This window comes from Lepus europaeus, chromosome 15, assembly GCF_033115175.1.
Source record: "Lepus europaeus isolate LE1 chromosome 15, mLepTim1.pri, whole genome shotgun sequence".
In the NCBI taxonomy this organism is placed as follows: domain Eukaryota; kingdom Metazoa; phylum Chordata; class Mammalia; order Lagomorpha; family Leporidae; genus Lepus; species Lepus europaeus.
Genome location: NC_084841.1, coordinates 42765623 through 42783577, shown reverse-complemented (window position 1 = coordinate 42783577; position 17955 = coordinate 42765623). Strand labels below are relative to the sequence as shown.

The 17955-nt window shown below is 42.3% G+C and overlaps 1 protein-coding gene across 3 annotated transcripts in view; it reads left to right on the top strand.

Annotated features, from left to right (window-relative positions):
- Positions 1 to 17955, top strand: part of PLPP1 (phospholipid phosphatase 1) — an 85553-nt gene that overhangs the window by 18842 nt on the left and 48756 nt on the right. The gene's annotated exons all lie outside the window — the stretch shown is intronic.

The window sequence follows — 17955 nt, the reverse complement described above, 5'->3', positions numbered from 1 at the left end:
CCTTTGAGTCCCTCTCTACATTGTCTTGTGAAATATGTTGGCTATTGACACACCGTTGAAGAAACGGAAAGAAAACCAAAGTACACAAGTTAATATTTAGTGAAGTGTTCCTGTGCATCTGTTAGATTTTCCAAGTTAAATTTACTTTTCTACTACACAAGCTTCCTATATCCTTTTTTCCCCCACAAAGGTTTATAGTTAGTAATGTTTTACTTTTACTTTTGACTTGTGAAGTACGTATTTTGCTGTATAGATTTGGCATAATCTATTTAACTCCCATTTTTGGTTATTAGAATCTTGGATGATATAGAATACTGCCACTTGTAAATTACAGGTTTTTTCCCTTAAATAATTATTCTTGATTTGTAAACTTTCTGAAGTGAATATATAATACATTGGTAAGTTCTAAAAGGTCCACAAAAGAAAATAAGTATCAGTGGTAAATCCTCTCACTACTACCCAGAGATGATTCCCTTTAATTAATTGGTTGTATCTTTCCAGTGCCTTTAAAAAAAATCCATATACCGGCTGGCACAGTGGCTCACTTGGTTAATCCTCCGCCTGTGGCACCAGCATCCCATATGGGTGCCAGGTTCTAGTCCCAGTTGCTCCTCTTCCAGTCCAGCTCTCTGTTGTGGCCCAGGAAGGCAGTGGAGGATGGCCCAGGTGCTTGGGCCCCTGCACCTGCATGGGAGACCAGAAAGAAATACCTGACTCCTGGCTTCGGATTGGGGCAGCGCCAGCTGTAGCGGCCATTTGGGGAGTGAACTAACGGGAGGAAGACCTTTCTCTCTGTCTCTCTCACTGTCTATAACTCTACCTGTCAAATAAAAAAAAAAAAAAAAAAAAAACAAAACCAAGTTGAAATATTTCTGCATATATTCTTTTTTTTTTTTAAAGGTTTATTTATTTATTTGAAAGGCAGTGTTATAGAGAGGCAGAGGCAGAGAGAGAGAAAGAAATCTTCCATCTGTGGTTCACTCCCCAAATGGCCACAGTGGCTGGAGCTGGATTGGTAATGGAACAGCTGGAACTCGAACCGGTGCCCATATGGGATGCTGGGACTGTAGGCCGTGGCTTTACCTGTTATACCACTGGCCCCTCTGTGTATATTCTTTGCAGTTTTTACCATAGTGTCCTACAAAATTTTAATGGTCATGTTGTATTTCATTGTGTGTATTAGGCATTAGCTACTTTACCCCCATCTTTGAATTAGCAATTTTTGTGGTGTTGTGCCATCCAGCATCCTTAAAGAAACTTTAGAAAACCTGGGACAGCTTATTCCAGAACAAACTCTGTGTCCTCTGGCCTTTTTTTGCCTGCTTGTCTTTCCTTTCCAGTGAATTCTTTAACAAGAAAATCCGATCAAGTGAAAAATTCTTCAAATAGTTTATTTGAGTATCAGAGAGTGAACATGCTGTCCTCTGTGAATTTGGTGATTAAAGAGACAGACATTTTATTTACAGGGATAAGGAATTACAATACATGTATTAAGTGATAGCTTTGTGTCTGTATCAGATCGATAAAGGCTCAGAAAGATAGCAGGGCCTGGGAGGGCAGTAAACAGGTGAAATATGAGGGAAAATAAGCATTTGTTAAACCCTGTTAATGTGCCAAGTTCTATGTTAGGCACAGTATGAGGCTCTTAGTTTGCAGCAGTTCTGGGAGGTACATTAATAGTGTTTATGCCCACTTAATAGATGAGGAAATTGAATTCAGACAAGTAAACAATTTGCCCAGGCTCATTCAAACAGTAACTGGGAGAATGCCAAAAGTCAACCCAGTATATTTTGACTATCCAGTTCTGTCCAGGACTCCACCCTGCCACACCAAAGGAAGGATTCCAAGAGTAGCTGAATAGAAGGAAGAATGGCAAGTAGGTGTTGGCCAGGTGGAAGGGGTAGGTCACTGCATAGAGCATGTCAAAAGGTTTGAAACAGTGGGGGAGTAGAGGTGAGAAGAGGCTTAATCTGACATTTAGTTGTTTTTATTTAAATTTACATAGAGTAAAATGTACTTTTGGAATACAGTTCTATGAATTTAGGCCATTTAGAATTTAATCATATATAATCACACATAATCAAAGGACAGAATTGGTTGGTGGATTACCCTCCACTGTTCTTCATGTTTCTCATTTATCCTCCTCCATCCTCCCACCATCCTCTGCAGTGATCTGTTCTACATCCTATAATGTCACATAAATGGAATGTCATACAATGTCATATAAGTAGAATCATAGTATGTAGCCTTTTGAGTCTGAGCTCCTTCACGTAGCATAATAGATTTCTGAACAGGCCTACCATTTATGGTATAAATGCTACTGTACAACTTGTCTGTAGTTTTTTGCTCCTTTCAAGATGTGCTTATATCATCCCCAACTCTAATGCCTTATAAATAGAATGGTTTTTGGCTGGGAAATTATTAAGTTACAGCTTCAAATACTAAGAAATTCCCAGAGTTCATTCCTATTAAGTGCGAAGGAAAAGGGAAGATAGAAAAATAATCAGCTGTCAAGGGAGCTCTTCCTGAGCTGACAGCTTATTGTGACAAGTTACCTATGCCACCCTTAGCAGGCCAGACAGGATGGAGAGTTGTAAATGAGGTCTTGATGGTTTTTGTCCCTGCCTGGTAACTGAATGCCAATCTGATTGTCAAGTTTTTTTTTTTTTTCTTTGAAATTGTACTTAAAGCCAACTGCTACCAGTCCCTTTGGGTTTTCCTCTCTTGGAAGCCCCCCTCCACGGCGCTCTGGCTAGAGGTCCTTGATTCTAATAAATACTTTAAAAATATTAAAAAATCAGCTGTCTCTCCCCACACTCTTTTTAACTTGGGTCATAGCTTTGCTATTTGCATATAGTCACCCACATGGAAAGTTTGCTACTGATTGTGACCTTTGTCAGCCTGAAAAAAAAAAAAAAAAAAAAAAAAAAAAGGGAACAGCTGTTACCATGAGGGAGTGGACGGGAATTCATGTTGTCCTTGGCCAGTTGGCACTGTTTCAGTGTGCCTTTCTGGGGAGAGAGCGTAACAGGTGACCAGCTTCTTGGATTTTTTGTTGTTGTTGTTGTTAGTATGTAAATAAATAGGTTTAACTTGTTTATTTGTACAGAAATCTCGCAGTCCATATTAAAGTGGCTGCCCTAAGAGTTCTGGCTTTTTTTTAAAAAGCTGTTTACATATGTACACAAATTTATTTTGAGTGTTTTAATGAACTAAGACACTCCTAGGTTGAATATATTATAGGTAGTTATTGACTGAAGCCACAAAATGTAAAAACCTTCTTTGATAAATGTCACTTAGATCCAAACTGTTTTTTCTCCCTTTTGTCTCAACTTTAAAAAAAATAGTACTTTTTATAGTAAAACCATGTCAGCCACAGAGAGGTGGTGACTGCAAGCCAGTGACCAGAGTGTAGGTGTCTCTAAAAGCTGAGAGTGCACTGTTCCTTTGCACTCTTGCCCTTTGAGAGCCATCTCTGTGACTCATAACCAAATAGACAGTGCTCTCTAGCACTGACCTCTCCCAGTTGCCTCAGCTCTGCCCTCCAAGTCCACGTCCACCTCCACCTTGTACAACCTCATTGTCCTGAAGTACAGCTTTCACTAAATCCTCCTTTCTCAGCAACCAGTGTTGAGTTTTCAAGTTTATTGAAACATACTGCTTCATTTTTTTCTTTTAATTGCATGGTAACTGATTGAGACTAGTTACCAATCTTCTGTTCATTTGTAATTCCCTTTCCCACTGAGTTGTTTTGAATGGCTTTTGTACTTTAAAAACTCTGCTGTCCTCTGCTCCTCTCATTCCTTAGCAAAGTAGTGTTTTCCATTTTATTTAGAATAGGGGCTTTAGAGTAGATAAGTACAGCTTGGAATCCTGGCTGTACAACTTACTGTCAAGGTGCAAACCTGCATAGATTTGAGTCTTCCCCTGCCTATCACCACCTATTGTCTTAGTCCATTATCTTGGACTGCCCCTTGATGCTACCACTAAAAGCTTAAAGCAGGACAGGGCTCTTCCAGTAGCAGCTAGTGTCTGTTCTGAGTGGCCAGTGCTGGTGCAGTACTAGTTGTTAAATATTTTAAATTTCACCCATATATATATATACACACACACACACACATATACATATATATATGACTTTAATTAAATTACTTATCCTTTCTGAGTCATTTCTTGATCTTTAAATTGGGGATAATGATACCTGTTTTACTGGTTCATTCATTAAATATTTGTCAACGACCTCCCTTATTCTAGGCAGTGACTTAGGTATTTGGGATATATTGGTAAACAAAACAAAAATATCTATGCCACCTTGGGACTGTCATCTGAAATGATGAGGATTAAATAAAATTAATGTTCAGTGTTCATTGTGGTACCAGAAATATAGAACTGCTCCAGTGCCTTGGCTCAGTTTCTTCTTTGCCATTCTGTTTCTTTCCGGGCCAGCAGAGATGGTATGGGGGAGACCTTTGTATTTGATTTGTATAGATACCTGTGCAGTGTAGTCAGGCCCAGTTCTGATAACTGGGCATGACCTCTCCAAACAGGACTCAGGACCTGACTTTACTGCCTAACTAGTCAAATCAACTGTGAAGCTATTTAAAATCCTAAATACACTAGCTGCTCCTGGTAGTCTTGGTTGTCTGCCCATGCCTACCCTTATATTTCTTCCCATTTCCCTTGGATCTGACATCATCCATTTTCCTCATTCTTGAATTATCAGGTCCCCCTCCCCATTCTACCTTCTTAGCTTACTGTCACATCTTTTGCATTAAAGTAAACCCAAAAATCTTTACTGTGCTGCACTATTTTCCTCCAAATAGGCCAAGGTCTCTTCTTCCTTCCTTTTCAGGAAGACATTTTAAAGTTGTCTGTATCTACTCATTCCATAATTCTTTTATTTTTCTTTAATTCTTTTCAGTCTTTCTGTTGAGGATTGTCTGAGATCCTTTGCCTGTAGTTTATCTTTTTCTGTTGTGCTTCCTTGAAAGTGATGTATGTTATTGGTAAAACAATGTGAAACCAGTGGGTTGGCTTATGGCCTCAGTGACCTGGGTTTGAATCCTAATTCTGCATCCTGAATGGCCTTGAACAGGTTTCATCTTCACAGTTTTGGAATAATATTGACTTTAAAGTTTTTGGAGGATTAGAAAGCTATAAAACCTAGCATACTGTCAGGCTGTATGATAGAGTTAAGTGAAAAATAGCCAGTATTGGGGCAGGCCTTTAGCCTAGTGGTTTGGCTACTACTTCGGTCACCTTTGTCCCATATTGGAGTGCCTAGGTTTGAGTTCCAGCTTCATTCCTGGTTCCAACTTTCTCCCAGTACAAACCTGGGAAAGCAGCCAGTGGTGACTCAAGTATTTGAGTCCCTGTCACCCATGTGGGAGACCTGGATTGAGGTCACAGCTCCTGGCTTCTGCCTGGCCCAGCCCTGGGTATTGTGGGAGATCAGATGGGATGTCAAATGATATCACAGCAGGTGGGAGATCACTGTCTCTTTAAAAAAAAAAAAAAAAGTGGCCACTGTTAATGACATTTTTGAAAATACTCCTTCACTCTCTCTGACTCTGTTCTTTTATTTACTTTTTTTGTTTTTTTAAGGGTTTCTGAAAGGCAGAGTTACAGAGAGGGCGAGACAGAGAGATATCTTCATCTGCTGGTTCACTCCCCAAAAGGCTGCAAAGGTTGGAGTTGAGCCATTTTGAAGCCAGGAGCCAGGAGCGACTTCCAGGTCTCTCACGTGGTTGCCGTGGCCCAAGGACTTAGGCCATCTTCTGCTTTCCCAGGAGCATTCGCAGAGGGCTGGATCAGAAGTGGAACAGCCAGGACTCAAACCAGCAGCCATGTAGGATGCTGGCACTGCAGGTGGCGGCTTTACCTCTTCTGCCACAGTGCCAGTCCCTCTTTTATTTACTTACTCCTTTTCTGTCACAGGTTAAGCATCCTTCATTGGAAAATTCAAAATCCTCCCAAATCGTAAACTTTTCCAGTGCCAGGATGACACTTAGAAAGTTTTGGATTTTGAAACACTACAGATTTTGTATTGCCAGATTAGGAGTGGTCAACTGATGAAGCTTATGCAGGTATTCCCAAATGCAAAAAACCCTGAAATCTGAAATAACTTTAGTTTCAGCATTTTAGGTCAGGGATACTTAACCTATAGTTCATTTATTCTTAGTTAGCTCTGTTTCTATTTTCTTTCCAAGAATATAAGGTCTTAGCATTTTTTTCTTAGTGTCTTAATAAAATCTAATGGTTTCAGCTATCCTTTTATGATTAGTAATTCCACATTCTCTCCTAAATGCCAGATAAGAATGTCTGTGTGTATTAGACCTGAAATGTTTGTCAGAGATGAGGAATAATTATCAGGAGGGAGTTTCTGCATTTGATCTGTAGAGGAAACAAACTGATACCTTACCTGGAAAACTAAATAGTTTTACTACTTAAGTTGTTAAATTTCTGAATAACTTTAATTTTTTTTAAGATTAATTTATTTGAAAGGCAGAGCAACAGGGTGGGGTTGGCGGGGGGTGGGTGGTGGTGTTGGGAGAAGGGGAGAGAGAGACAGACAATGGCCAGGGCTGATCCAGGCCAAAGCCAGGAGCCCAGAACTCCATCTGTGTCTCCTGTATAGGATTGCAGGGGCCCAGGTATTTGGGCCATCTGCTGCTGCTTTCCAAGGTGCGTTAGCGGGGGACTGGGTTGGAACTATAGTAGCCAGGAGTAGCTGGGACTTGAACCGGCACTCGGATATGGTATGCTAGTGTTTGAAGGGGTGCACCATGCCAACGGGCCCTTCAGTGACTTACTTTTGGACAGTTCACAATCTTTGGTGAAGAAGAGGAAGAAAATGCTTTCTACTCAGAAATAACAGATAACTGTTGATTAGTTGGAAGATTTTTCATGTGATTCCTGAGAGAATTTGTGACACCTGTTTCCAAAGAAAGCAACAAAAACATTGCATGTTTTCTCTTACAAAAATGTATTTTGCCCAAACTGAGTTGGACACAAAGAACATTCCTCAAATTCGTAATGAGTAGAACTTTCTAAAAACTGCTCAGGTAACACAAAGTAGTAGAGAGCCAAAAACATTTTATTTGCTTCTAACCTTTGACTGCTAAAAGGAGAAAATGAAAGGGTTTGTAGAAGCATATTTCACAAAAGTAACTGTAGACTTACTTGTCAGATCCAAATATACATGTAGAAAAATGCACAAACATGGTTAAATTTACCTATGCTGGGATTTATTTGGCAGACGGGAAACGGAATGTGTTTTTTACATAGGAGTTTTATCCATTGCCTCTTTGGTAGTCCATCAGCTCCTAGAAGCAAATGATTCCCTCATTGTTTATTTTCTTAAAAATACCACTGAGGTTTCACATTTCTCTTTCATAATTTGCAGGAAAGTGTATTGGACACTAGATTGACTACTGAGCCCAAATGTAGTAGAGTAGGAAGTATCATAAGGCATGTGGAACAACTTTAACCAACAATCTAACCAACAGAAGAAAATCAGCTGTTTGTATGCATAGTTGGTTAGGCTCATGGAATCATGGACTGAAGAGCTCTAAACGATAATGTCATTTTTTCTCATTGATGGATAAGGAAACTGAGATCTTGATGGTTAATTGTTTTCCTAAAGGAGAAGCCTTATTTTGTGGTGAAAGGAAGAGAAGCATTTTGTTAATATCTTGTCTTCCCTCCTTACCAACTGTGTAATACTGGTTATCTGCCCTAGTACACACCCGAGAGCTGTTGTGTACTCTTGGGTGAATTAGTGTCTGAGTTTTTGATAAAATTTAGCCCAGAGATATAGTGAGTGCTTTTAAAAATTTTGAATAATAAACTGTGTTTTTCTCTTATTTTTTAAAGCTGAAGCAAAGACGGACATTCCATTAACCTGTTGGAAAAAAACTCATTTGGTTTTGTTGATTTGTTGTTTTGTTTTGTTTTCTATTTTTTTATGTGCAGTAGTTCTTTTAAGAAGTAAGTTACTGGATCTGGCATTGTGGCATAGCAGGTTAAGTCTCTGTCCACGATGCTGACATCCTACATGGGTGTTGGTTTGCGACCCTGCTGCTCCATTTCCACTTCAGCTCCCTGCTAATGTACCTGGGGAAGCAGCGGAAGATGGCCCAAGGGCTTGGGACCCTGCACCCAGTTGAGAGACCCAGAAGCAGCTTCAGGCTCCTGGCTTCGACCTGGCCCAACCGCAGCTGTTTTGGCCATTTGGGGAGTGAGCCAGTGGAAGGAAGATCTGTCGTTCTGTGTCTCTATTCCTCTCTCTCTAACTCTGCCTTTCAAGTAAATAAAAAATAAATCTTGGGGCCGGTGCTGTGGCATAACAGATGAGGCCGCCACCTGCAATGCCGGTATCCCATATGGTCGCTGGTTTGAGTCCCGGCTGCTACGCTTTGATCCGGCTCGCTGGTTCGAGACCCGGCTGCTCTGCTTTGATCTGGCTCTTCGCTATAGCCTGGGAAAGCAGTGGAGGATGGTCTAAGTCTCTGGGCCCCTGCACCCACATGGGAGACCAGAAGCTCTGGGCTCCTGGCTTCACATTGCCCCAGCTCCAGCTGTTGCTGCCATTTGGGGAGTGAACCAGTGAATGGAAGACTTCTCTCTTGTTCTCTCTTTGCCTCTGCCTCTCTAATTCTTTCAAATAAATAAATAAAAATAAATAAATAGATATCTATAATATAAATATATTTAAATATAAATATAAATAAAATTAAAATCTTAAAGTTACTTTTACTTTTAAAGTAGGAATTTAAGACTAATTTTCATATGTGATATTTTAGCTGTATATTCAAGATTTGATTTATTCAGTTTAACTATTTTGCAATTTATATTTTGACTTTTTCTTGAACTATGATTTGTTTATTGGAGAGATAGAGAACAATAAGGTGCTCCCATCCTCTGGTTGACTCCCCAAATACCTGCTGTGCTGAGCCAGGGACCCAACTACATGAGCCAACACCTGCTACTTCCCAGAATATGTATCAGCAGAAAGCTGAAATCATGATCAGAGGTAGAACTTGAACCTAGGGTATATGGGCATCCCAACCAGCATCTTAACTGCTGTGTTAAACACCTGCCCCTGATATTTTGACTCCTGCATTTTCAGACATGCAGATTTTGGAGTGATCTTTCTTTTTTCCTCATAGAATTGTTAGGCTTAGATAATACTTGTGCATAGGCAAATAGTAGGTATTCAATAAAGGTTTCCATTTTCCCTTAAATAGATGCATGATTTTGATATTAGAACAGGAAACACAGAATTGCCAGTAAGTGTAAATAATACTAATAATGACTTTAGTTCTATACTGTTGACAAATAAGGAGATGATGTCTAGAAAGTAAAGGGGAATGATAAGAGATTAAGCTTGGGAGGAGGGAAGAGAGGGGAAGGGAAGTTAGAGGAAATAGGAATATAAAGTTGAATCAGTTTTAGTCTTCGAAATCTTGTTCTATGATCACTTTAGTCTGTGGGCTTTTGGTTCTTATTTTAAATTATATTTCTTTTTTAATTAAAGATTTATTTATTTGAAAGTCTGAGTCCATTAGCAAGGAGCTGGATGGGAAGTGGAGTAGCCAGGATGCAAACTGGTGCCCATGTGGGATGCTGGCATTGCAGGCGGCAGTTAACCTGCTGTGCCACAACCCCAGCCCTAAATTATATTTCTTATACTTTTATAATAGAAGTGTTCATAGATGCCCTTTTGGAGGGGAGGGGTTGATACATGTTGTGAAATAGTATGGCAGAAGTCTGTATATTTTTGAGGAAAGGATCCATAGTTTCATTGTCTTAAAGAGATTCCTGAGAAATTAAGAACTCCTGCTTTATTTTTTAACATGATGTTGAATTATCCCCACATCTTAATTATTTATTTTTAATAAAAAGCTGTACAGTACCATGTGATGTTCTAGTACATTTATACATGTGTAATGCTCAGAGTAAATATATTTGTCTTTAAGCATTTAGCTTTTCTTTATTTTGAAAGCATCCCAAATCCTTTCTTCTAGTTTGTTTTTTTAATAAGGAAATATGCAGTACATTAACATTATCTGTAGTCTTTCTACCGTTCAGTAGATTCCCTAAAACTTCTTAATGTTATCCGGGTGTAAGAACCTCTGTTTTAGAGTCTTTACCAGGTGGTAGATTTGAGAAGCCTCACAGGGAATTCTTTTTCCTGCTGGAGCAATAATGACTGCTTCCCACTAGAGTGTGATTTAACGTGCTTTATAATTCCTTAGGTGAACACTGGATGACTAGACATGTTAACAAGAGTATCTAGCTTTTACTAAAGTGAAATTTAAAGCTGCATGACATTTTAAAATAAAGCATGCATATTGTGATACCTGGTATGAACTATAGAAACAAATACCCATGATTAGTATGATCTTTATATAAGCTATGCCAAGTGTTCTTAGCCTCTCCTGAGGCTACTAAGAGTTCCAGGAGTAAGAGGAAGCTTGGTAGCTACTGTAGAGATGGGGTGCTATAAAGAGGAGCTTTGGGTAGCTAGAAGACAAGAAGACAGTGCTGGGCTAGAGATGAAGCATTGCCCCTCGCCCTCAAATTAAAAAAAAAAAAAAAAAAAAAAAAAAGTATTTGAGAGACAGACTGAGTGAGCCAGAGCAAGAGACACAACACAAATCATGCTTCCATTTGCTGGCTCACTTTCCAAATGGCCCCAACGGTCCAGGCTGGGCCAGGCCGAAGCTGAGAATCAGGGATTCAGTCTAGGCATCCGTGTGGGTGGCAGGGATCCAACTACTTGAGCTAACATTGTTGCCTCCTGAGATCTGCTTTAACAGAAAGCTAGAACTGGGAGTAGAGCTGGTACTCAAACCCAGACTGATATGAGGTGTGGGCATCCCAAGTGGTGTGTTAACTGCTATGCCAAATGCTCACCCAGGTTTTTGTTATTAATTTTCTCGATTTTACAGCAGGAAATTCGTAATACATTTGTATATAAAGATATATGTAGTTTTATGTGCAAGTACCTTAGTGTGAAGGTGACTTACAATGGGTGTTCAAGAATTGTTTCCATTCTTCTTGAGAAGGGTCATGTGCTCATGAGATGATTAACTGTTTAGTTTGAGAAGTGAAACTCTTAAGGACTAACAATAAATATCCACCAAAAGCCACAGTGTAAACTCTTGCATCATAAAGCAAACCTTTCTCTTAAGCATGTTTGTGTTTTCTGATTCAGGTTTATAAATTGTTCTAAGATTAGCAGAATTGCTATTTAAGTGTCTTAAAGGTAGGCTGCTCTGATTATTTTAGGTGCTTCCAGTAAAAGCAAATATATATCTTTTCAAAAGAATTATTTTAATTATTTGAAAGTCAAAGTTACATGGAGAGAGAAGGAGAGGCAGAGAGAGAGGTCTTCCATTCCGCTGGTTCACTCCCCAAATGGTCACAGTTGCTGGAGCTGAGCCGACCCAAAATCAGGAGCCAGGAGCTTCCTCCAGGTTTCCCATGAGGTTGCAGGGGCCCAAGGAGTTGGGCCATCTTCTACTGCTTTCCCAGGCCATAGCAGAAAGCTGGATCAGAAGAGGAGCAGCCAGGACTTGAACCGGCGCCCATATGGGATGCCAGTGCTGCAGGCTGCGGCTTTAACTCGCTGCACCACAGCGCCGGCCCCACAAATATATTTTTTTTAATTTTTTTATTATTTATTTTTTGACAGGCAGAGTGGACAGTGAGAGAGAGAGACAGAGAGAAAGGTCTTCCTTTTGCCGTTGGTTCACCCTCCAATGGCCGCTGCGGCCGGCGCATCTCGCTGATCCGAAGCCAGGAGCCAGGTGCTTCTCCTGGTCTCCCATGGGGTGCAGGGCCCAAGGACTTGGGCCATCCTCCACTGCACTCCCTGGCCACAGCAGAGAGCTGGCCTGGAAGAGGGGCAACCGGGACAGGATTGGTGCCCCGACCGGGACTAGAACCTGGTGTGCCGGCGCCGCAAGGCGGAGGATTAGCCTGTTAAGCCATGGCGCCGGCCCACAAATATATTTTTTAAAAGCATTATTTGAAAGACAGAGTTACAGAGAGTCAAAGATCTTCCATCCAGTGGTTTACTCCTGAAATGGCTGCAGTGGCCAGGGCTGGGCCAGACCAAAGCCAAGAGCGTGGAGCTTCTTCTTAGTCTCCCACATGGGTGTAGAGTCCCAAACATTTGGGCTATCTTCCACTGCTTTCTCGGGCAGGGAGCTGGAACCAAAGTGGAGCAGCTGGGTCTTGAACTGGTGCCTTTATGGGATGTGGTGTCGCAGGCAGCTGCCTAACCACTTACCCCACAACACTAGCCTAAGAGCAAATACTTATTAGTGAACAAGAGACCACATTATAATTTTTTAAAAGTTTATTTTATTTAATTGAAAGGCAGAATTACAGAGAGGCAGAGGCAGAGGCAGAGAGAGAGAGAGAGAGAGAGAGAGAGAGAGGTCTTCCATCTGCTGGTTCACTCCCCAGATGGCAGTAATGGCTGGAGCTACGCTAATCTGAAGCCAGGAGCCAAGAGCTTCTTCCGGTCTCCCACACGGGTGCAGGGGCCCACGGACTTGGGCCATTTTCTACTGCTTTCCCAGGCCATAGCAGAGAGCTGGATCAGAAAAGGAGCAGCGGCCGGCGCCGTGGCTTAACAGGCTAATCCTCCGCCTTGCGGCGCCAGTACACCGGGTTCTAGTCCCGGTTGGGGCGCCGGATTCTATCCCGGTTGCCCCTCTTCCAGGCCAGCTCTCTGCTATGGCCCGGGAAGGCAGTGGAGGATGGCCCAATGGGCCCTGCACCCCATGGGAGACCAGGAGAAGCACCTGGCTCCTGGCTTCGGATCAGCGTGATGCTCCGGCCGCAGCGGCCATTGGAGGGTGAACCAACGGCAAAGGAAGACCTTTCTCTCTGTCTCGCTCTCTCACTATCCACTCTGCCTGTCAAAAAAAAAAAAAAAAAAAAAGAAATGGAGCAGCTGGGACTCGAACCGGCACCTATATGGGGTGCCAGCACTGCAGGTAGTAGCTTTCCCCACTAAGGCACAACACCAGCCCCCACATTATGATTTATCCTTTTTACTGATCCCAGTGCATAGTTTATTATATACTATAAAGTTGTACTTTTTACATGGAGATCTTGGAACAAAGTCTCAGATGTCTAATGCTTTTGGTAATGTGTAGACTGGATAACAGGTTGGAAATCCAACACTTAACCTGCATCATGGAGTGGGATATGTAAGCGTGTGATGTGTGATGCAGTTTCAGATCTGATAGTTTCTAATGGTTCTAGAGAAGCTACTAGAATGGATCTGGAGCTGATGCATAATTGTTTGTTCCTATTTTGAAGTATGATTGCTTTTTACGCCTCAGCACCTCATTTGGAAATCTAATTCTTCTGCTTTCCTGCAGGGAAGTTGTGGACTTCCAGGTGAATCAGGAAAGAAGATGCAATTGGGGCCCTCCTTTTCTCTTTATTTCTTCTTGTTATCCACAGAACATAGTATAAAATTATTATTTTTTTTAATTTTATTTTTATTTACTTGAAAGAGTTACAGAGAGCGAGAGAAATATTCCATCCACTGGTTTACTCCCCAAATGGCCACAACAGCCAGAGCTGAGCTGATCCGAAGCCAGGAGCTTCTTCTGGGTCTCCCACTGGGTGTGGGGCCCAAATCCATCTTCTGCTGCTTTCCCAGGTGCATTAGCAGGGAGCTGGATCAAAAGTGGAGCAGATGAGACTGCAACCAGAGCTCATAAGGGATGCCAGTGCTGCAGGCTGGGGGCTTTAACCTGCTGTGCCACAGCACCAGCCCTTAAAATTCTTATTTTTTTTTTTTTAAGATTTATTTATTTGTTTGAAAGTCAGGGTTACACAAAGACGAGAGGCAGACAGAGGGATCTCTTCCATCTGCTGGTTCACTCTCCAGTTGGCCGCAACAGCCGGAGCTGTGCCAATCCAAAGCCGCCAGGAGCTTCTTCTGGGTGTGTGTTTGCAGGGGCCCAAGGACTTGGGCCATCTTCTACTGCTTTCTTGGGCCATAGCAGAGAGCTGGATCAGAAGTGGAGCAGCCGGGACTTGAACTGGTGCCCACATGCGATGCCAGCACTGCAGGTGGCGGCCTCACCCGCTATGCCCCAGCGCCAGCCCCAGCCCTTAAAATTCTTAATACATATTCTTAAAACAGGCTCTGTAAATTATGTAAACTCTTCTGAGTGATCCACTTCTAGTTACCATCTTCCCTCTGAGATCCTGACTGGTCTAACTTGTCTCCTGCCTCTAGAGAGCTACCATTTGCTCTTGCAGACCAGCTCTTTGTCATTGTCCATTTGCCCTCAGTGCTAGGAGGCTGACCTGGCTCTTGGCTTCTAGATGGGTTTGGACAATGGAAGGCCCTGGCAGCAGGAAGAGGGTTGCTGTGTTTTCTTTCCTGGCTTCATTTTGGCTCTCCCAGAGGTTATAGCTTGTATCAGGTGGCCCTCACTGTACCTTTTAGGCCTGGGAGTGGTGGCAGCTTTAGGAGGTCATACTATCTCTTAACTCTTCCCACACCTTCTACAACTTATGAATAGTCTTTCTCAACTCCCTTGAATTACCTGGTTTTCATGGAGGTGCTGTTTCCTGCTGGATCCTGACTGCTACTTTGCTTCAGTCATGTTTGCAGCTATAGCTATGTTATTTTCCTGAAGCATTGATCTCTTTTTAAATTCTTTGGTGTGAGGTCTTTTTTTTTTTTTTTTTTTTTTTTTTTTTTTTTTTTTTTTTACTTCTCTCTTTAGTCTTTTTTCTATCCTGGCAGTTTGGCTGTTATATTACATGTATTGACATGTTTGAGTGAATGACAAGGGGATAGACATCTGAGTTTCCCTGTGGTGTGGTGTTCTGTTTAGTGGTCTGAAAAGAGGCTGTTTGTTTTGAGGGAAAATAGGGGAAGACAGTGAGTATTGAAGTCAGTATAGTCACTTTAATAACTTCTAGATTTGTTTTCATTCTTTTTTCTTTTTATTTATTTTTTTAAAGATTTAAGGGCCAGCACTAGTGTAGTGGGTAAAGCTGCCACCTGCATTGCCAGCATCTCTTATGGGTGCCATTTTGAGTCCCGGCTGCTCCACTTCGAATCCAGCTCTCTGCTATGGCCTGGGAAAGCAGCAGAGGATGGCCCAGGTCCTTGGGCCCCTGCACCCACCTGGGAGACTTGGAAGAAGCTCCTGGCTTCTGATTGGCCCAGCTCTGGCCGTTGTGGCTATTTGGGGAGTGAACCAGTGGATGGAAGACTTTCTCTCTCTCTGTCTGTGTCTCTCTCTGCCTCTGCCTGTCTGTACCTCTGCCTTTCAAATAAATAAAATAAATAAATTTTTAAATAACTGAAAGGCAAAGATACAGGGAGAGAATGAGAGAGACAGAGAGATCTTAAATTCACTGGTTCACTCCCCAAATGACCACAATGGCTGGGGCTGAGCTGGGTGAGGCCAAAGCCAGGAGCCAGGAACTTCTGAGTCTTCCACTTGGGTGCAGGCTTGGGCTATCCTCCACTGCTTTTTCCCAGGCATATTAGCAGGAAGCTGGCTCAAAAGTGGAGCAGCCAGGACTCAAATCGGCACTTCTATGGGTTGCTGACACTGCAGGCAGAGACTTAACCAGCAGATGAAAGATCCATTTCTCTCTGGCTCTCTCTCTCTCTCTCTCTTGCTCTATCTTTCAAATGAATGAATGAATGAGTGAATGAATGAGTGAATGAAACAGCTAGCCTGTGTTGGAATACGGATTCCGTGATGTCATAAGTTTCAGCAAAGTTCCTCATTTCTCTAAGCTACAAAAACTTTATGTGGAAAATGGGGATAGTAATAGTGCCCACTTGAAAGGCTTGATGTAAGGGTTGGATAATCTATATGGCTTAGTGCCTTGCCTGTGTGAGCATGCAATACCTGTTGGCTGTCAAATGTTACTTAAAGAATGCCTTGCTCATTCCCTCTGTGCTCTGGTTGACGCAATGTTCAAGCTGCCTTTGCCTCCCTCTCCCACATAAAAGCTCTCCTGTGCCTCTCCCTGTTGCCTGAGATTGTGCAGTTTCCAGGTCAGCTCCGTTTCCTTTTTAATGCTCTTTCAACTACTCAGTTCACATTGACCTCTGAATCCTTATAGGTTCTTTTATGCCACCAGTAATCAGTAACATTTCTATTTCCGTGTTATCTGTCTGCCTTTCAGAGTATTAATTTTTAAATTTACATATAGAGGTGTGGAATGACTATCACAATCAAGATAGAATAATTTCATCACTATCCCCAAACTCTATCTTGCTATTTCTTTTGAATCAATTTCTAGAATATACATTCTGTTTCTACATGTACACTTTAGGTTCTTGAAGCTAGTATCTGTTTCACACTAATTCATCTCCTCTATTACGGCCTTGCCTGGTGAGCATATAGTAAATGATTAGATACTGAATGTTTGAAATGTATAAAACAAAGCCTGAGGAGCCGGTGCTGTGGCACAGCGGGTTAACGCCCTGGATTGCAGTGCTGGCATTCCATATGGGCACCTGTTCTAGTCCCAGCTGCTCCTCTTCCTATTCAGCTCTCTGCTATGGCCTAGGAAGGCAATGGAAGATGGCCCAAATCCTTGGGCCCCTGCACCCGCGTGGGACACCCGAAGAAGCTCCTGGCTCCTGACTTTAGATCAGCTCAGCTCCAGATGTTGTGGTCATCTGGAGAGTGAACCATTGGATGGAAGACCTTTCTCTCTGTCTCTACCTCTCCCTGTAACTCTGTCTTTCAAATAAATAAAATAAATCTTTAAAAAAAAAAAAAAAGCGTGAAAGCATGGTAAATTTGAACATGTCAAGAAGCCATTAATTTATTTAACTTTGGTCGCTCAGGGGCATTATACTTAAGTGAAACATTTCAACTGAAAATCATCCATGTATAATTTGTTAAAGAGCCCTGCTAGGGCTAATAAAACCCATTTTTTATTTATCTTTTGTATTTAATTATTTAATTAATTATTTATTTATTTGAAAGGCAGAGCTACAGAGAGGCAGGGGCAGACAGACCTTCCATCTGTTGGTTCACTCCCCAGATGGCTGCAAGGGACAGAATAGTGCCAATCAGGAGCCAGGAGCCTCCTCCAGGTCTCCCACATGGGTGCTGGGGCCCAAGGATCTGGGCCTTCTACTGCTTTCCCAGGCCACAGCAGAGAGCCGGATTGAAAGTAGAGCAGCTGGGACTGCAACTGGTGCTCATGTGGGATGCCGGCACTGTAGGCGGCGGCTTTACCCGCTACACCACAGCGCCAGCCCCCTGTATTTATTTTTTAAAGATTTTATTTATTTATTTGAAAGGCAGAGTTAGAGGGAGAAACACATTATCCATCTGCTGGGTCACTCCCCCAAGGGCTGCAGTGACTGGAGCTGGGTCAATCTGAAGCCAGGAGCTTCTTCTGGGTATCCCCTGTGGATGCAGCATCCCAAGCATTTGGGCCATCTTCCTGTGCTTTTCCAGGCACATTAGCAGGGAGCTGGATCAGAAGTGGAGCATGTGGGACTTGAGCCGGTGTCCATATGGGATACTGGTGCTACAGGCAACAGCTTTACCACTACGCAATAGAGCTAGTTCCTTTTTTTTTGTCTTTGGCAACAGAGCTTCTTCCTTTCTGTTTATATTGTCAAATATACTTACGGTTTCTACTTCTTAAGATTATTTATTTGAAAGGCAGAGTTAAAGAGAGGCAGAGAGAGCGAGCGAGCGAACTAGCTTCCATCCACTGCTTTACTCCTTAACTGGCTGCAGTGGCTGGAGCTGGGCTGATCTGAAGCCAGGAGCCAGGAGCTTCCTCCAGGTCTCCTATATGGGTGCAGATTCCCAAGCGCTTAGACTATGTTCCACTGTTTTCCCAGGTTATAGCAGAGAGCTGGATTGCAAGTGGAGCAGTTGGGACTTGAACTGGCGCCCATGTGGGATGCCA